Below are 21,771 nucleotides of genomic sequence, written 5' to 3'. Positions count from 1 at the left end.
AATAATTGTACTGTAATAAAACACACACTGCAAACACTTTGCACAATCTGAGATACTTCAAACAACTCTGATTATGCTCTGAATAGTTTAAGTCAATGGGAAATAGTAGCACATATCAAAAAACATAGTCATTTACTAGAAAAATGCAGCTGCTTTGCTTTTACGTGCTTACTTTGCCCTTTTATTGTATTCGTTATGCTGAATTGACTTTTAGCATGCTTGTTATACTTTTCTTGTGCTAGTTTTACATCTAAACATGCTCGTTATGCAAATTAGAAGTAGTTCTGAATGTATTCATAAACATTTAAAATGACTTTATCAAATGTATTTATTTATTTATCATTTGTTTACCGGGAAAGTCTGACTTGGAACAAAGCCAATTTTCAGGGGAGGCCCAGGGAGATACAGTCCAGATGCATGTCTTTATAACATGGGAGGAAATCGGAGCACCCGGAGGAAATACACACAAATGCAGGGAGGCCATGCAAATATTGTGGTTTTGAACATTTTGCTTAACTAGTAATGTGTTTTGTGCTTTTTGTTTGATTAATAATATGCCTTGTGATTCACGTTTGATTAATAATGTGTTTTGTGGTTTGCAAATGCTTTGTATAATTTCCTTTATAAAATAAATCCTTTATGAAAGTTTTTGTATTACCTGAAGTTCATTTCTGACCTTTCTTGATCATGTGAGCACTGTATCACTCAACCTGCTTAATATATCTCGACCGTTAATTCTGCACCTCATGACGTGAATAAGTTTCACTCCTGATCCCATTCTGGTAATATGTCACTCGTCCGGTCAGGATAAAACAGACGAACAGTTGTGGGTTCAGTTCAAGCAGCTTTATTATATACAAACACATCATGATTTAGGCTTAGTAACTTAAACTTAAATAAACTTATAAACAGATTGACAGCTGCACTCATAACATGTTAATACTCTGGCTGTTCTCTCAAAAATGGCACTGCTGCCTGCATGCGTTCTCTATTTATATGCACACACACTCACTTTGAAATCCTTCTTAAAGTTATAACACACACACACTGTTCTACAAATAGGTACCAGGTCCATATCTTTACAAACTAAAATGGTTTTGGTTGGAAAAAAAATAACTACAGCTTATTAGGTTCATAGTTTCATAGGTTGGTACTGGGCTATCAGCCCTAAGGCCTATACAAGCCTAGCCATAACAATTCCCTGGCTATTTCTTCCCACACTATTTACTTCCCTGGACCCCTGTCTAGCAGGGCGACTGACATGATCCCCGGGATGAATTTCCTTTCTCCCATCCAATTGTCAAGGTTCCTTTTGAAGAGGGCCAAAGAGGCACTCTGCTTGACATGTATGGGCAATCTATTCCAGAGTCTGGGGAGTCTTTGGGTAAGGAACCTATCCCTCCAGCATGTTTTGTTTATTGTGACGACAAGGTTTAGATCCCTGGAGCATGTGGCTCTGAGAGATTGGGATTTCTTTATGTGTAGCATGTCCAACAGCTCTGGGTTTGACATGGCCTTGTATGTTAAGCAGAGATCGCCTCTGAGTAGATGATATGTGACAGAGTGTAGCTAGAGTTTTTTAAGGCAGTCAGCATAGGGCATCTGCTTTAGGCCTGTGATTCTTTTAGTGAGGTATTTCTGCGGCCTTTCCAGTTGTTGCAGATGTCTTGAGAGGTACATACCAAATGGGGTATTGTATTCTATAATGAGTCTAATGAGGGATGAGTACAGTGGGACAATTACCTCCTTTTTTCTTGATGAAAAGCCCTTAGTGATGAGATGTACCACATAGAAGGATTTCCTGACTGTTGTGGCAATGTAGTTATTGAAGGTGAGACCACTGTCCACCTGTGTCTCTAAGTCTCTTATCACACTTTCGGTGTTTAGTGTACTGCCACCTATATGGTAATTCACAGATACATGTTTTTTCCCAAAGGGGATAACTATGCATTTCTTGGCACTGAGCTTGAGCCCATGGCTCTGGCACCAAGCATCTGTTTCTGTAAGGCACTTTTGTAGAGTATCCATATCATTTGGGGATTCAATAATGGCTCCCAATTTGCAGTCATCTGCGAACTTTGTTAGCCAGAGTCCCTTAGTGTTGCCTGTACTTCAAAGACGTAGATGCCAAACAAGAGCGATCCCAGGACTGAACCCTGAGGTACTCCACTTGTCACTTGTCTGCAGCTGGAGTTGGAGTTGGCTATTTTACAGTGTGGGTTCTATCAGTAAGCCAGTTAGCAACCCATTGGGTGATGTAGGGATTAAGGCCTAGCTTAGTAAGTTTATCTATGATTCCAGAGTGGGGGATGGTGTCAAAGGCCTTGGCAAGGTCTAGATAAGCTGTGTGGACCACCTTACCCTTGTCCATGGTTCTGGAGACTGATTCGAAGAAGTCAATCAGGTTCAGGAGACAAGATCTGCCCTTCACGAACCCAAACTGGGTGGGGTCCAGTGTTTGAAAGTTGCCAATGTCTTTGTTTATAATCTCCATGATAATACGCTCCATGACCTTGCAGATAAGGCTTGTCAGACTGACAGGACGGTAGTTTCCGGGATCCAAGGTGGATCCCCCTTGTGGAGTGGGATAACTGTAGCTCTGTGCCACTCAGTGGGCACGAAACCTGAGGTGAGGCTATGATTAAACATGACACTTAGGTGAGGTGTCAGTTCATATTGTAGTTCATGTAGTACACAGCCCGGGATGTCATCAGGTCCCATAGATGCTGTATTCTTAGCTTTGGAGAGTGCATTTTTTACCTGTGTGGCCATTATTACCGGAATTTGGCAATCTTCTGGTATTGAGATGGGCCATTTAGGGGATGAGAGGGGGGTGAAGTTGGCACTGAACTGATCTGCCAGGATATTGGCAATATCCTTGGGATCAGTATATTTAATGCCATTCTGTTTTAGCTCAGAGCAGATCTGAGCATTGCCATTTAGATTCTTGACATAGTTATGGAATGCCTTGTGGTTGTCTTTGGAATCTTTGGCAATTTTATTTTCATAACTAGCTTTGGAGGATTTTATGAGGGATCTCAGTTTCTTACTGAGGGTAGTAAGGGAGTTTTTTGCATCCTGGGATTTTCCTCTTTTCTGCAACAGTTTGTTCCTTGTGTTGTAAAGTTTGTTTATGGCAGGGGACCACCAGATTGGCTTCCTTTTTTTTTGGATGAGAGCATCTTTGTTCTATTAGGGATGGCACAATTCATGCATGAGTGGATGTGCTCGTACAGAGCCTTAGTGTAGGAGTCAGCAGTTGAACTTTCAGTTCCCGTCTTAATGGGTGTCATGAAGTTTGTCACTTCTGACTTGAGTAGCATGAAATTGGCTTTGGAGAAGTTTTTTATGGAGGTTTTCTTACTGGGGGGTGGAGGTGGGATGTGGATGTTAAGGGTGATTATCTTATGGTCAGACCTGACTAACGAGGGGATGACCATAGGTGTGGAGCATCGATTTCCCATGTTGGTAATGACTAGGTCTAGGATATTGGAGCCCCTGGTGGGACTATGGATTAGTTGATCCAGGCCCTTAACTGTAACCTGCCCAAGCAACAAGGACCTCTGAAGCTCAAACGCAAACAAACACCAATCACAACCAAAATGTCATTTAGTTCACAACACCAGTGTGCCACCCAGCAACAGCACCTAAGGCAAAACAATGTACCTAACACTTTAGTCACAGGTGACTCTATAGTCCGGCACACTGATGTCTCTCTCACCAGGTTGAACAAGGAGAAAATTACACTCAGCTGCCTGTCGGGTGCCAGGATCCTCCACATAATGCATGCACTCAGGCACTCAACAGCAAGTACAAATATGACTCTGTCATTGTCCATGTTGGTGTGAAGGACCTGAGGCATATCTCCCTGGACTACATGAAAAGAGACGTGGAGGAGCTCTCCAATCTTGTAGCCCAGGCAGGTATGACCCTAGCCCTGAGTGGCATCCTGCCATCACCCAGAATGATACCACAGTACAAGGACAAAATGATTGACTTCAACAATTGGCTAAGCTTCTGGTGTCATTCTAAGGGGATCCAGTATCTGTCTGCCTGGGATGACATGATCGACAGACCATGATGCTTTGCCAGAGATGGCCTGCACCTGTCGCCCTTGGGATTCCAGATATGGGCTAAGGCTCTTTCCACCCCTATAGTGCCTTTTTTAGGTAAGGTTCAAATGACAAATTCACCACCATAACAGGTACAAGCAAGCAAAATCTGAGGGTAATGCTACTCAATGCTTGAAGTCTAAACCTCAAAATGCATTCACTCGAGGCACTCCTTAAAATGGAGAACATCTACATCTGTGCAGTGACAGAGACCTGGTTCAAGGCTTCAGAGAGCACCCCTGCATTATGAGGCTATAATTCAAACCACACCTTTCGGCCACCTCACCTGGACCAAAACACTAAAGGTGGAGGCGTGTCCATATTCATTAAGGATATCCACACCTCCAGGCTAGTTGCTCAGCATACTGCATCCGAGATTATCCAAGTGCAATTAACTCTGGTCAAGACCGCAATCCAAATTGTAACTTGCTACAGATCCCTCACTATGCCCCAGGATTCCCACTCCTCATTTCTTGATACACTGGAAAATATTAGGGTACAACCCAACACCCTAACTAATAATGGGCAATTTCAACTACCCCAAAATTAACTGGGAAAACTACTCATGTACCAACTCTTTTGCTCCACGTTTTCTGGATTTCATAAATTCCAACGCCTTGGATCATCTTATCCACACCCCCATCAGGGGCAGCAATATCCTAGACCTGGTCATTACCAATATGGGCGACTGGTGTTCCACACCAGAGGTCAATTTCTTGTTGGTCAGATCTGACCACAAGCTAATCACCCTAGACATCCACATCCCGCCCCCAACCCCCATTAGGGAAACCACCATAAAAAATTTCTCCAAAGCCAACTTCAAGCTTCTTAAGACAGAAGTGGCAAACTTTGTGACACCCATGAAGACAGACAATAGAGGTACGACTGTTGAATCCTACACAAATGCACTTTATAAGCAATTACAAGAGTGCATGGATCGTGCTATCTGTAACAGAACCAAGATGCTATCCTCCAAAAAAAAGGAAGCCAGTCTGGTGGTCCCCTGCCATAAACAAACTCTACAACAGAAGAAAGAAACTGTTGCAAAAAAGAGTAAAATCCCATGATTGGAGGAACTCCTTGGTCAGCCTCAGTAAGAAGCTGAGATCCCTCATAAAATCCTCCAAAGCTAGTTATGAAAACAAAACTGCCACTGATTCTAAAGACAACCATAAAGCATTCTATAGCTATGTCAAGAATCTCAATGACAACACTCAGCTCTGCTTTGAGTTATATCACAATGGCACTAAATATACAGAACCAACTGATATTGCCAACATCCTTGCAGAAAGGTTCAGTGCTAACTTTCCCCCCTCTCTCACCCCCTAAAGGGTCCATCTATATACCAGAAGAATGCAAAGTTCCTGTAATCATGGTTGCACAGGTAAAAAACACACTCTCCAAAGCCAAGAACACAGCATCCATGAGACCTCACAACATCCCAGGCTGCATTCTACATGAACTACAGAATGAACTGGCACCCCTCCTAAGCACCATATTCAGTCATAGCCTCACCTCAGGCTTTGTGCCCACTGAATGGCGCACAGCAATGGTTACCCCACTCCACAAAGGGGGAGCCACCACGGACCCTGGGAACTACCACCCCATTAGCCTAACGAGCCTGTTCTGCAAGGCCATTGAACATATCATCATGGAACTTATAAACAAAGACATTGGTAATCTCCAAACTCTGGACGCCCCGCAGTTCGGGTTTGTAAAAGGAAGATCATGTCTCCTAAACCTGATAGACTTCTTTGAAGCGATCACCAAAGCCATAGACGAGGGTAAGGTGGTTCACACAGCCTATCTAGATCTTGCCAAGGCTTTTGACACCATCCCCCACTCAGGAATTATAGATAGACTCACTAAACTAGGTATAAATCTTTATTTCACAAGATGGGTTGCCAACTGGCTCACTGACAGAACCCACACTGTGAAAGTAGCAGACTCCAAATCCGACTTCAGACCAGTGACAAGTGGAGTACCACAGGGTTCAGTCCTGGGTCCTCTTCTGTTTGGTATCTACTTTTCTGAAGTACAGGCTAACACAGAAGGGCTTTGGCTAATGAAGTTTGCAGATGGCTGCAAACTAGGAGCTATAATCAAAACTCCTAACGATGTGGACATCCTACAAAAGGGCCTCACTGAGACAGATGCCTGGTGTCAAAGCCGTGGCCTCAAGCTCAATGACAAAAAATGCATTGTCATCCCCTTTGGTAAAAACTCTGTACCCATGAGCTACCACATAGGTGGTAGTCTACTTAACACCAAACGTGTGATAAGAGAGCTTGGGACACAGGTGGACAGTAGTCTCTCCTTTGATAATCACATCACCACAGTAGTCAGGAAATCTTTCTATGTGGCACACCTCATCACAAAAGGTTTCTCATCAAGGAAAAAAGTGGTCATTTTCCCCTCTACTCATCACTCATTAGACCCATTATAGAGTACAATGCCCCTTTTGGTATATACATCTACAACAACTGGAAAGGCCACAGAAATACCTCACAAACAGGATTACCGGCCTCAAACAGATGCCCTATGCAGACTGTCTCAAAAAACTCCAGCTTTACTCCATCGCATATCGCCTCATCAGAGGGGATCTCTGCCTAACATACAAAGCTATGTCAGACCCAGTGTTGCTGGACATGCTCCACTTAAAGAAATCCCAGTCCCTCTGAGCTACATGCTCTAGGGACCTAAACCTTGTCACCACAATAAACAGAACATACTGGAGGGATAGATTCCTGTCCCAGAGACTTCCCATACTCTGGAACAAACTACCTATCTATATTAAACAAAGCTCCTCATTAGCACTCTTCAAGAAAAATCTTGATGATTGAATGGGAAATAGGAAATTCAACCCAGGGATCACCACTGTGACCCTGCTCGACAGGGGTACAGGAAAATCATTTTCTTGGGTGGCAAAAGCCAGGGTACCTTTTTTGTTAGGCTTATATAGGGTGTAGGGCCAATAGACTAGTAACTTCCTATGAACCTATGAACTACCTAGATAGACCTTCATAGGATCATAGGAGGTTACTAGGCTAATGGGCCTGGGGCCCTTTCAAGCCTAGCCAGGATTTTATCCATAAAATGAAACCTCAGTCAGCACCTGTTACCCTTGTCAGTGAGGGACAAAGGTGAAACCCCTAGGACAGATTTGTGGTTTCCCATCCACTTATCAAGGCTGCGCTTAAAGAGGGTCAGTGAGGTACTCGGTTTGACATGTATGAGATGTCTAAAGTGTATGGTTAGAAGTAGGATATTGTGACGTGTATATGTGTGGATTATTTATTTTGGTGTGCTTGTGTTGTGTGTGTGTTTTCTTGGAACAGCGATTTTTTTCCCTGGGAAAAAACTAAACCTTTGATGGTTTTGCACTTATGGTGCTCAAACTTCTGCCATTTTGTTGAAGTGATATAAACCCATTTCTGATGCCTTTCCATTTGGTACAGGTATTTGGAGAGGTACATACCAAACGGGGCATTATACTCAATTATAGGCCTAATGAGGGAGGAGTACAGAAATGCAATGACCTCCTTTTTTCTGGATGCAATCACTTTACTTATGAGATAAACCAAGTAAAAGGCTTTTCTGACCACTTCCGCTACATGATGGTCGAATGTGAGATTGCTGACAACCTGAGTACCCAGGTCTTTCACCACAGGTTGTGTGCTTAGTGGTTTGCCATTGAAGTGGTAATCAGTAGGGGCCATGTTTTTTCAGAATGGTATGAAAATACATTTTTTTGCATTTAACTTAAGGCCATGACTTTGGTAGCAGTCATTTGTTACTGTGAGACCCTCATGCAGTATGTTAACATCATTTGGGGAGAAAATTACAGCACTCAACTTACAGTCATCCACAAATGTGGTCAGCCACAGGCCCTTTGTCTTTGCCTGGACCACAGAGAAGTAGATGCCAAAAGTAGGGTTCCCAGGACAGATCCCTGGGGACACCACTAGTGACAGGTCTGCTTTCAGAGGTGGTGGCACCTATTTTGACCTTGTGGGTCCTATTTGTGTCAGTTGGCCACCCACCTGATGAGATAGTGATTTACGTGAAGTTGAGTTAGCTTTTCAATGATGCCTGAGTGGGGGATTGTGTCAAAGGCCTTGGCCAAGTCAAGGTAAGTTGAATGTACTTACTTTCCCTCATCCAGGGCCTTGGTGACAGTCTCAAAGAAGTCAACCAGGTTCAACAGGCAAGATCTGCCCCTGACAAATCCAAATTGGGGGAGTCAAGTGCTTGGAGATTGCCTATGTCCTTGTTCATGAGATCCATAATAATATGCTCCACAGTGGTGCTGTGGTAGCATTGTCGCCTCACAGTAAAACGTTGTCTCGTTCAGTTCTCAGCTAGAGCATCTTCTGTGTGGAGGCATGCGTGAATGGGCGTGCCTTTGTTGAAGGTTGTGCATCAGGGCTGGTAACTCGGCACGTAAAAATCCACTAACAAACATTAGCGGACCGGAGTTCCACTGTGGCGACCCCTAACCGGGATAAGCTGAAAGACACAACAACAACTTTACAGGTCAGACTTGTCAAGCTAATGAGGTGATAGTTTCCCAGGTCAGTAGTGGCGCCACCTTTGTGCAAGGGGATGACAATAGCAGTTTTCCACTCTGCTGTTATGAAGCCTGTAATTAGACTGTGGTCAAATAAGGTGCTCAATGGCAAAGCTAGTTCTTGCTGGAGATGGTGCAGAATACAGCCTGTGATATTATCAGGTCCCATGTAAGCTGTGTTCTTTGCCTTGGATAGGGTCTTTAACACTTGATCTATGGAGATGTGAGGTGCAAGACAGGTATCAGGGATGTTAATGGGCCTTTGGGGGTGATAGGAGTGTAAAGTTTGCACTGAACCTATCGACTAGCAGGTTGTAAGTCAATAGGATCAGTGTAAGTGGTACTGTTAAGTATTAATTCGGAACAAACCTGGGCTTTGCCATGGAGGTTCCTGACATAGCTGCTTGTCTCCATAATACTACAGATCAAAGACTCTATTGCATAGCCATATATCCAACTCTCACTTAAATGTTATAAAAGTGTCAGGTTGTCTAATTCTTAAAGGAATAGAATTCTGCCATCTACTTGCCCTTCCATAAATTGACTTTTGAAAAACTGCTGGAATGGCTTAGTTAATACTTTTTAAAACCTAATTTAACTCCTGCATCATGCACTGCAGCCAGGACTACTAGATGAGTGAGGACATTATGTAGATATAGTAACAGATGGCTCCATCATCTGAGTACCTGAAGGGCAGGTTTGGACACTTACTGGGGCAGGGCTGAAGAATGACAGTGTTGCTGGTAGAGAACAGCCTTCTTTATTCTCCTTCATCATTGATTACTGCTGCTAGCTTTTTTTATTCTTAACTTTGAACTTCGGAGCAGCCTTCTGTGAAGGGGGCCCTGGGCACTTACCCTGTGTGCTCCCCTGCTTAATCTGGCCCTCCTTGCAGCTCTTCTAGCTATACTGCAATGAGTGACATTTAATCTACATAATATGATTATGCTGCAGAAATCAGTGTATTAATCTCTATCCACCCCTCCTTCGTTCAACTTATAACAATACATAAAATAATACACAGACCATTAGCCTGACCAGCTCTTACCCCTTTAATCAACATGTATTTTCCAAAAAGAACTCTTAGACCAGAAGATATACAACTTCTCACCATAAATAAACTGAATAAATCCCCTGGACAAAGCCTGTACTCATACTCAGTAGCAAAAAAGTGGAACTTCTTATCTCTAACCTTCGGAACTGTTTCTGACCTACCAACCTTTAAATGCTCCTTAAAAGAATGCCTTACAAAGTCTTGGACCTGATACTGTGCCAATCCTGGCTGAACTTACTCACTATACTTCACTCACCCCTTCAACCTAGATCACACTTCACAATCCTCTCCAGCCTCCTATTCCTCTCCGTTTGTTTTCCCCATGTCTTTCCCTTATTTAATTCATCTCTGCAGACCTTTCGTCTCCCTCTTTCTCTTTCCTCCTGACTCACCTGAGCTAACTGAACACACCATAACCTGCATTGTTCTTATAATCTCCTTATCTCCATCCTTCATCCTTTTTCCTTCTATAACCATAATACAAACACCTCTCTCATAGGTTCATAGGTGTGTACTAGGCTAATGGCCCTGGAGCCTTCACAAGCCTAGCCCATAGGATTACCCTGGCATTGTACCATCTGACCTTAGTTCCCAGTGCTTCTGTTGAGTAGAGCCACTGGAGTGATCCCCAGGGTGAATTTTCACTTTCCCATCCACTCATCAAGATTTCTCTTGAAGAGGGGCAGTGAGACTCTCCTCTTGACATGTATGGGAAGTCTATTCCATAGCATGGTCAGTCTCTGGGTTATGAACCTGTCCCTCCAGCTTGTTCTGTTGATTGTGGCAATGAGATTGTGGTCTATGGAGTGTGTAGTGTGGAGGGATTGGGATTTCTTTAGATGTAGCATTTCTAACAGGGCTGGGTCAGACATGGCTTTGTAAGTCAAGCAGAGATTGACTCTAAGTAGGCGATATGAGACAGAGAATCGTTGGAGTTTTTTGGAGTCTGTCCATATAGGACAAGTGTTTAAGACTTAAGATCCTCTTTGTGAGGTACTTTTGCTGCCTCTCCAGTTGCTACAGGTGTCTAGTGAAGTATGGGGCATTGTACTCGATGATTGACCTAATGAGGGAAGATAGAGGGAGACAATGACCCTTTCTTCCTGGATGCAAAACCCTTAGTAATGAGATGTGCCACATAGAAGGACTTTCTGACCACAGTGGCAATGTGGTGGTCAAAAGATAGGTTGCTGTCAACCTGTGTTTCCAGATCTCTTATGATGCTTTCTGTGTTCAGTGGACTACCATCGATGTGGTAATTCATGGGAACTGGGAATTTCCCAAAGGGGATGATGACACATTTTTTGGCATTGAGCTTAAGGCCATGGTTCTGGTCTCAGTGAGGCCTTTCTGTAGGATGTCAGCATCACTTGGGGAGTTAATTATGGCTCTCAACTTGCAATCATCTGCGAACTTTGTCAGCTAGAGTCCCTTCGTGTTGGCCTGGACTACAGAGAAGTAGATAGCAAACAGCTTACTCATGCTAAGACATCACTCAGTTTACCTCACTGTCTCTGATCATGTAATCTGTGATATCTCTTTAAATATATGATTAGAATTATCTCAGGTCTCATTTATCACATACTAATCTATGACTACTGAATTTTTCCTCACATATTCTCTTCAACTCATGTTATTGCTTTTCATTACACTCTACAATGAAACATATGTTTTATGTTTTTCACTTAACATTTTTTTACTATTATGTTTTATAGAATAAAATGATACTTTGTCACTGAAAATATCTGTAATTGATTTTTGAAATATTGTGATTGTGGAGCTTTTCTCCTTAGGCATCCACTAAAAATGGGTACTTCTGGCCCAGTCAGACTTTCCTGGTAAAAAAAAAAAAAAAAAAAATGTCAAATAAATAAATAAATAAAAATAGCCGCCTATGAAAATGAATTAGCTAATACATAAGCTTAATCGGGTAATGGTAAACTTGCAGAGCTGAAACAGAGCAAGTACAGATTACAGAAATTTGAATATTGCATTATAGACCTCTACAGTGATAAAAGATGTGAGTCGTGGTGGTGCAGTGGTTAGCGTTGTCACTTCACAGCAAGAGGTTCTCCAGTTTGATTCTCAGTTGGAGCACCTTCTATGTGGAGTTTGCATGTCATCCCTGTGGTTGAGTGACATTTGAAAGATATGTAGGTAGGTGTGTGCATGAATGGGTGTACCTTCTTTGTGAAGGTTGAGTTGGCAACTTGGCACTGTAAAAAATCCACTGCCAATCATTAGCAGACCAGAGTTCTGCTGTGGTGACCCCTAACTGAGAAAAAAACAAAATACATTAGTTTGTGCAGTGATAAATGGTGCAAGGCACTATATTATGTCTTGCTTGTTGTAACACTAAGGTTACAGCTATCTTGACAGAAATTTCCTGTAGTTATAGTAACCATGTGAAGAGTACAGTATTTAGAACGATTTACAATAACCTAGCACCTTAACACTGTGCATGTCAAATAAGAGAAAGGGAATCCTCCCCTATCCTGAGACATGGTGTTGAGATCCCAAAGTCCACTAACAGGAATACAGCACCCACTCCAACAACAGAAAGAAGTTATATCATACAGTCAGCAGTATTACCCGAAAATAATTCTAATCATTCTGCTGATGTATTTGTTGATGATATATATTCATTCTGTCAGGCCTATGAATTGTGTAGTAAATGTTCTATGTTAAAAGAGAGAGTGAGAGAGAGAGAGATACTGTAATGAAGTGAAAAGCCCCATGCTCACCCATTCTGTAATGTAATGTATATACACATTATATATTCTGTTAGCCATACAGATAAGATAGTTCAAACCTCTTTTAAGCTTATTTCTTGTAGCAGTCTTTACTAGATGGCTGAATATCACAAATCAGCCTTAGGAATACTTCTGATCCGAGATTACACTAAGGTCAAGGGGCCAAACCCAATAACTGTTTCAGACATAAGAGTGCAACATTGACTGACTGCCCCAGACTTCATCTTTTCATAGCCATCATAGTTTAAATCTAGTATGTTAACTGATGAGTGCTAAGCTATGAGACATAAATTGATTTTTTTCCTTTATGAAACACATCATTTACAAAGTACATTCAGGGGTGTGTTCCTGTGACTAAGGCTGCACTGTAAACATTACATTTTTCCTTTTATTTCTTCCATTCTTATATAAAATCACTTTCTGCATTTATTTTCATAAAGAATGGATGGGAAAAAAAGCCCACAAAGTAACTTGATGCCATATCTCAACTAATTGTCTTAGTTTCAGAACTATACTTTCCAGTATTAATAAATAACAATGTAGATTCAGTCTTAATAATAGAACTGAAAACACTTTTTCATTTGTTATTTAATAACCACAATGATGAAACTAAGGCTAAGGAAAGTAATGTATGGTACTCATGAAGTGATTTAGCATTCATACCATATTTTGATTATGTAGTCCTGACAAGCCATGCACATATCCTTTTTAGATGAAGTGTGGAAAACAAAGGTCAGTAATTTTGATAGCTTTTTTGCCCTTTTCCATTTATCAGTTAATCACATCACTATCTACAGAACAGTGGCTTTGTTATTCAAGTTACATGCCCTGTGGGCAGTCAAACAGTAGCTCACTGGTTAATATCTCCCTTAGGTGATAAAACTTGCATATATCTTCGCAGCAGGAGATGACAGGCAGGGATCCAGATGGTTGCAGCTTGACACCTGTACCAGCATGTAGCATATGCCACATGAGCATGCTAGCCATGTGTTCATTGTTGACCTGCTCTGATTTGTGCAAACTCAATGTAATTCATCTGTTATCCACCTAGATTGGTCCTTCCAATGGATAGGATCCCAATGCCTATTGAAAGAATTTGGCAGTAGCCATGTGATCCTTCCATCCTATGAATGACACTTTGCCATCTGAGTCACTTCTTGGACATAGCTCACTATCTCCACAGTTAGATAACTGACCTCTGAAACTACTGCCAAACAGATATCTTCAAATGTTCAAAATTAGCCACCTTGTCAATGACACAGTAGGTAGTATACTCACCTTTGGTTCAGAAGGCTGTGGGTTTGATTCTCAGACCAGGCAGATGTATGACTGTCATTACAGTGCTGCAATCCTGGATGTGCTGTCCTTTGGATGAGACATTAAAACAAGGCCGAATCTCTTACAGTTGGTTGCAGCACAGGTGTATGTAAAAGATCCTACAGCACCTATTGAGAAGAGTAGGGGTCCTTTATTTATAAAAAACACATATTTACAAAACGTATACTTTTGCAATATATGCACTGTTTACATGTCTTACTATGATACAAAAATGTTCATCCTTTCATTTACATCACTGATTTAAAAGAAAGTAATTTTCCTTTATAGGACCGCACTATATTTTCCTTAACCAAAATCTTATTTTTTTAACATCAAAGCCAAAACCCATTTTCGTTAAACAAAGGGGGTAATTCAATAAACCCTACATGGAGTGATTCTCCATGTAGGAATAGTGTAGTGGCCCGAACATGGAATATGGCCGCCGAGCGATCCAGGAAACAGGGCTGGGGGGCGTGCATGAGCGTGCGGGCACCATGCGGACATAGAGGTGTCCACAGAATGCAAATCATGTCATATGCTGGTGAAAACCATGCAAATGAGGTGATTTTCTGATTCAGCAAGCAGGAAGGCACACATGTAGGTGCCGTTTCAGCATAAAAAAATGTATGCAGTTACAAACCGTGTACCAGAGTATAAAATTTAAACAGGTGTTGTAACAGCCCAAATAAAATATTGTATATTGCACAGTAGGCATGGAAATGGCCACAGCAATGGCCATTGAGTTAAAACTTTTTTTAATATATATGCCATGTTTAAGTGGCACGCAGCAATGCGCAAGCATGCTATTTTAAAAAAAAAAAATACTAAAAAGTGCAAAATATGACATGTAAAGTTATGCAAAGGTATTACATTATAGTGGCCAGCATACAGAGCAATACAATGGAAGTTATAGTGTTAGGTAAGGACATAGGCCCTGGTGTAGCGCAGTATCCAGGGTATACTCAATTAGGTGCATGTAAATGAGCCAGGGTTATTGAATAGCAAAAAGGGCCATCGTGTCCATAAGTACTAACCATGGTAGAGCTACAACTGTGTTGATGTAGGCAGAACAGATAGTTAACATCAAAAGGGGGTGTGTCATGCCATATGTAAGCAGATCGGAGCTTAGCAGCACCTGTTTGTGCTCAGCTAAACAGAGCTAAGCAGGGGGCGTGTCTGAGGCTTCTAAGCTATACTTAGCCCTGTGGCATGTGTTTTAGCTGGTAAAAGAAAAGCTAAGCATACCCATGTACAGGGGAGGGTCCGAACCACTCAGCTATGTTTATACTAGCACCACAGGTTTGCTTGGAGTGCCATGGGGCTTAGCAGTGGAAGAAATTAAAACAAAATAAAAGGAATTAGCCTGGGAAAGACAATCAAGTATAAAAGACTGATAAGCCCTGTTCCACTGACACTGGTCCATTCAAACCCCTCAATTATATACCTGGCAGGTGGAATGTATCATAGTCAGCCAATCACACAGGCTACATCTGCAGCACACCATTATAAAGTATGCATACTCTCTTCAATCTGATTTTTTCCACATACTCTGCACCATTGGAGTACACACTTGGAAATTTTAACTAACACAATGATAGGGGCTGCTGCTGGACTGCTACATCTGTACGTGCTACAGGCTGAGGTCAGTGATGATGATGATGATGATGACAATAGGTCCAGACTGAGGAGAAGAGTGTTCAGACCCAGGATAACCTTTCAGCGGCTACACGAGCTGGATATAGTAGAGCAATACAGGGTGGACAGGGACATACTACAAGAACTCACTGAGCTCTGCCACCCTCACCTCAGACCCAGAGCCAACAGAGAGGAATCCATCCCAATGAAAACAAAGGTATGTGTAGCCTTAAGAATACTAGTTACAGGTACTTTCCAAAGACCTACTGGGGACATCATGGGGGTCTCACAGGCATCCGCATCCAGGGTACTCCACCAGTTCCTGGATGTCATGCTAACACAAGCCAGTGAGCACATTTATTTCCCCAGCACCCCTGAGGAGAGGACCAGCAATATGCATCTCTTCCACCATGTAGCACATTACCCAGAGGTACTGTGTGCCATAGACTGCAGTCATGTGGACATCAAAGCACCACACGGTGAAGAAAATAGAGTCTATGTCAATCACAAGAGGTATCACTCCATCAACTGCCAGGTCATGTTCAATGCCCAGGGCATTATCAAGAATGTGTTAGCTGGCAGCCCTGGCAGTTATTGCAACTGCCACATCTGGCATGCATCAGAGCTGTACCAAGCATTTGCCAGGGGGAAAATCCCATACAGCCATATACTGGGGGATGCTGGCTACACACTGGAACCATGGATGATGACACCCATCAGAAATGCACACACACCAACTGAAGAATGCCATAATGAGGCACATGCACAAACTAGGAACATTGTAGAGTGTATGTTTGGGCTGCTGAAGTCATAGTTCCACTGCCTTGACATATCTAGTGGAACCCTCCAGTACTCTCCAGCCACATGTGCACACATGTTCATAGTATGTGTCATGCTACACAATATGATCCTGTGGAAACAGCTGTGGTAGGATCATTATAGGGAAGGGACACACAGCCCCCAATCATTGCCAAGGTTCCCAGAGGCACAGGGGGACTCTGAGCAGGAGCCCCCTGAACCCGTCCCTTGTAGGAAGACATAGGCATGCCCAGTACACCCTGGCCTTGGCAAACAGGCAATGCATAGCACATGCTCTGACAACCTAGGGACCCAGGGACTGATACCTCACTCCGACTCACATACACAGTAAAAAAGATGCCAACCACATCATACTACCTGTACCTTACCATGTAAAGGCTGTGTACTGTGTGCATCTGACAGAGTCAGCCCTGAAGCACTGTCCTCTCATCTGCTACAGGCACAAGGTTAGTCACTCTTCTTAAATTAATGGGGTTGTAGACTGTGGTAGCATATCTATGGTATTGCTGCATGTATGCAAGGGAATGCAGTGGGCTACCGGGATAGCAGCAGACAACTGACAGCTATGTGGGACAACAGGAACTCTCTGCCAAATACTGGCTGCCTCAGCATATGCAGTAGGCCCCAAGCCAGCAATACCCACTGCAAACAGCGTGGTCATAGGACAGATGCATGGATGTCAATGCTGGAGTCCCATACATACCTCTCAACCTCTTAGAGCAAGAAATTTGTACAAAGCCATAAAGAAATGTGGGGCAAAGTCCCAAGAACAGGGACAATTTTTAAATATTGCTCTTACAAACTTAGAAAGTTAATAAAATAACATGTTTTGCACTAGCATGAATTCTCTGAAGGGTAAGAAGTCTGAAACTCAAATATATGTCATTAGTTTTTAACTTCAGTCTTTAATGATTTGAAAGTAATTTTCCAGACAACCACAATTTTATGAAAAATGGACCCAAAATATGAGGCAAACATCTGGACATTGTGTGAAAATCTGTACAGTTCAGAGGTATGGTCCCCTACCCTTGATACACCTATGTTCCCATAGAACTGCAGTAACATTAATGTTTGTAAGGTAATAGCAGCAGACCACACAAACCCAGGGCTGTCCTGATCAACTTGCTTACATGTTCCATTTCCACAATATGCAGGGGTCAATTTGCTATGTATGTGTGTGGTTAATAGTGTCAGGAAGTAAACAGCATTGACTGGTGGCTGTTGTGGCTTAGTGGGCTAAATACATTACTGTGGTTGACAGGGTCCATGATTCAAGACTGGCCATGTCTACTATTTTGCATGTTAGCTAAACCGATGGTAGGAGTTCTACAGACTGTTCAGAAGTCAATATTTATTACCACAGGAAAGCTACATAATGGAGAGACAGGGGGCCACAGATATGGATAGCACACAGTTCTGACTAACCTAGACAGTGCCTAGTAGAACAGCAGGTTGTGACAAGTCAGTCTAGTGCCATGATATAAAGGCTGCCACGTAACTGTGTCAGTGCTGACAACAAGTCAGTGGGCACCATCCACACTCCATGAATGACAAGGTTTCTCAGAATGTCCACACGTATGCCTCATATATCTGTTCTGTTTGTCATAACATTGCATTTGCCTGGCAGAGTATTGGCAAACCAATAAAGCTTGATGTGAAAACATCAGTGACAGACAGTTGAGATGCAGACTTCATACCCATAAGAAAATGCAAGCTAATACAAAACCATTCTACCAACTGTCTACATTTGGAAGAGTAATATTAAGATCCTGTCCCCATGTGTGGGCCTGTGTCCGACTGTTATATATGGTCCTGTCCAGATGTCTGTCTATAAGAGTTTGAGAAGTATGGCCAACATGTAGCCTTATAATAACAGCACAACACAAACCATCTGAGGACCAGAGCAGATGTATGGGACACAATGCTGACCAACCTGCTAAACAGGTACAGTCAGAGGTGCAGTCCATAACCCTGTGTGTGATGTTACATCTTCTACCACAGTCACACCATAACTATAACTACATAAGAGCAGCAACTGTGGACAAAGCCTGTGACTGGAGCAGAGCAGGACAAAGGGCCATATATAGGGGGAAGGAGGAACCACTGGCCAGACAAATGTAGAATGTGGAGATTAGAACAATTTATGCAGTAGCATGGGTTCCTGCAGTGTATGGAGTCAGTAGACAAATGTCTGTCAGCATTTCCTCACATTAATCTATACTGATCTTCCACTGACATACCAGGACATTACAGTGCTATGTAACATGTACCTCACATATTTTGCAAAACTCTGCTCAGTCCAATACACTCTGTACCCACCCTAGATATGACTCATTTAATAAGGATAGCACACAGCCAGAAGATCCCTCAGCCAGTATATCAGTGAGGTGCTGGACTGTTTACACAGGTTCATTAGCCAATCGTCTGTAGCACACAAAACCCTGGACCGGAGTAAAGGTAGGTCTGGCCTGGAGTCCCAGTTTTACTATTGATGGTCATACTGCGCATGCTCCTACACATAGCTACTTTCATCCCATGTCTGAACTCACATCTGATTATAGAACTGCATACAGATAGCTATATATACCTTAACTGTCTATCCCCACCCCCATCAGACATGTTTACCCCCCATCTGTATGTATGCGGTACCTATAAGATTCATCTGGATTTGTTAAGTGTGATATACTGTACATACAGATATATAGGTAACATATGCAAACAATTCATTTATAGAGAGACAGAGACATGAGTAGAGAGAGAGAGAGAGAGAGAGAGAGAGAGACCTTGAAAGGCATAGAGTGATGTACTTCCGCAGCCACACATACACCAATTTTAACCAGTGGCATGTGCAAATACTATGGTGAACCCCATTGTGTAATAGCAGGTAGGTAGGGGTTGTAATCTTACATCGATCACTATGTGTGTGTGTGTGTGTGTGTGTGTGTGTGTGTGTGTGTGTGTGTGTGTGTGTGTGTGTGTGTGTGTATTTCTGCATGTATTACATGTACAGCAGAATACACATGCCCAACAGGCCTATGTCTGTGTAATGGCCACCCATGTTTTGGCCCTGTGACTAGTGTCCTCCACTGATTTCATACTCCCCAACAGCAGTGGCAGACATTCTTCACATGTGTAAGTCCTGCGGCGCATACAATAAGTGCATAGTGCTGTAGTATAGACAGTTAGATAGGTAGTGGTTCAACAATGGCAACTCAGTGAGTGTGTATGTATAAGTATACCCCTTTGTGGATGTGCGTATTTCTTGCCTATGTATGTGCAAGGCCAATACATTTTGAGGACTGTTACACCCAGTTAACCCTAATTTTCCTACTTTACAGGGCCTGCTGATGTCACCCACCTTATATGGACAGGTACACACTCCCTAACTACATAAGTCTGTGGAGAAAGTGATATGTATGTCACAGTATAATGTAGACAGTTAGATAGGTAGTGATTCTAATCCCAACAACGGCAACTCAGTGTGTATGCTATACCAATGTGTGGCCTGTTCCACCCTGTTGACTCCCCCCATTGTATTACTTTACAGGGCCTGTTGATGCCGTCCACCTTAGATGCACTGTTGGACAATCTCCATGCATATACTTTTTGTGGTACGTGGGATAAGTATTTATCACCCTAGTACATATAACTAGATAGGTAGAAGTTCTAATCTCAATACTGTCAACTGTGTGTGTGATGCATATCCCCTGTGTGTTTGCTGGTTTTACCATTTTGAGGCTTGTTGACCCCTCATTGCATTTCTTTACAGGGTCTGTTGATGTCATCCACCTTAGATGCATCGTTTGACACTCTCCAGGCCGTACATCTCAACTGTACAGAGTTTTGCGGAATGTCCAGATGTTTGCCTCATATATTTGGTCCATTTCTCATAAAACTGTGGTTTTCTGGCAAATAATTGGCAAATCATTGAGAGCTGAAGACAGAAAATAATGACAGACATTTGAGTTGCAGAGGTCATACCCTTCACAAAATGCATGCTAATGCAAAACCTGTTAGTCTGTCAGTTCCCTAAGTTTGTAAGAGCAATATGTAAACATTGTCCCTATTTTTAGGCCTTTATCCCCCCATTATTGAAGGCTTTGTCCAGATTTATTGTTCTAAGAGGTTGTGAGGTATGCCCAAAGCATATAAGTTCCATGGCACATTCAATAAGTACATAGCACTATAGTACATACAACTAGATAGGTAGGGGTTTAATCTCAATCCTGGCAATTGTGTGAGTGTATGTGTCTGTGTATGTATATCCCCTATAGCAGTGTGGCTGTCTTGCCTGTGTGTGTGCAATGGTTATACCATTTTATGTGCTTATTCCACCCTGTTAACTTGCCATCACCAATCTATTCGGGGCCTACAGATGTCATCCACCTTAGATGCAGACTTAGACATTTTTAAACACACTAGCACTGTGGCGCATGTAATACATATTGTGGTTTATAGTGTACTTAACAAAATAGGTAGGGGTTCTAATCTCAAAACTGGCAACTCTGTATGTGTATTTGAATGCATACCCCCCTGCAGCAGTGTGTGTGTGTGTGTGTGTGTGTGTGTGTGTGTGTGTGTGTGTGTGTGTGTGCGTGTGTGCGTGTGTGCATGTGTGTGTGCATGTGTGTGCGTGTGTGTTTGTGTGTGTGTGTGTGTGTTTGACATGCTTATACCATTTTAAGGGCCTGTTAGCCCCCTGGTGGCAATCTTCACAGCACTTGCAGATGTCATCCACCTGAATAGTAGTAGCAGACACTGCAAAAATATATAAGCTCCATAGTGCATATAATATGTATATTGCACTATCATATGCAAACCTAGCCAGGTAAGGGCTCTACTCTCAACAAGGGCCATTCATGAGTGTGTGTGTGTGTGTGTGTGTGTGTGTGTGTGTGTGTGTGTGTGTGTGTGTGTGTGTGTGTGTGTGTGTGTGTGTGTGTGTATAACCCCTTGCAGCAAGTTGACTGTGTTAGGGCCACCACCATACCTCTCAACCCCTTAGAAAAAGACATCCAAATAAAGCCATACAGAAAAGTTGGGCAAAGGCCAAATATTAGGCTCAATATTTATATATTGCTCTTACAAACATAGAAAGTAGATGGCATAACAGGTTGTGCATTCACATGCTTTTTCTGAAGGGTATGAAGTCTGACACGAAAATATCTGTCATTATTGTCTAACAACAGTCTTTAATGATTTCACACTAATTTACCAGAAAACTGCAATGTTATGACAAACGGAACAAAAATATGTAGCAAACATCAGGACATTCTGCAGAAATCTGTAGAGGTGAGAGGTATGGCCACCACTTGTCCCACCCTACAATGACTCAAACAATAAAGAGGTTCCCAGAGTGTAGTTCAACAAACATTTCCTAAAGTTGTCTATTAGCTGCATAAAGCAGTTACTTCACATGAGAAGCACCTTAATGTTATGAGAAATAGCATAAACTAAGGTAATGTGACACAAAGAAGCTGTCATATTGGCAAACAAAGTAAATTCCTTTCC

This window comes from Protopterus annectens, chromosome 6.part0 (genome assembly GCF_019279795.1).
Source record: "Protopterus annectens isolate FY-2018-M chromosome 6.part0, PAN1.0, whole genome shotgun sequence".
Taxonomy (NCBI): Eukaryota; Metazoa; Chordata; order Ceratodontiformes; family Protopteridae; genus Protopterus; species Protopterus annectens.
The sequence above is the reverse complement of the archived record's forward strand: the minus strand, read 5'-3'. Positions refer to the sequence as shown.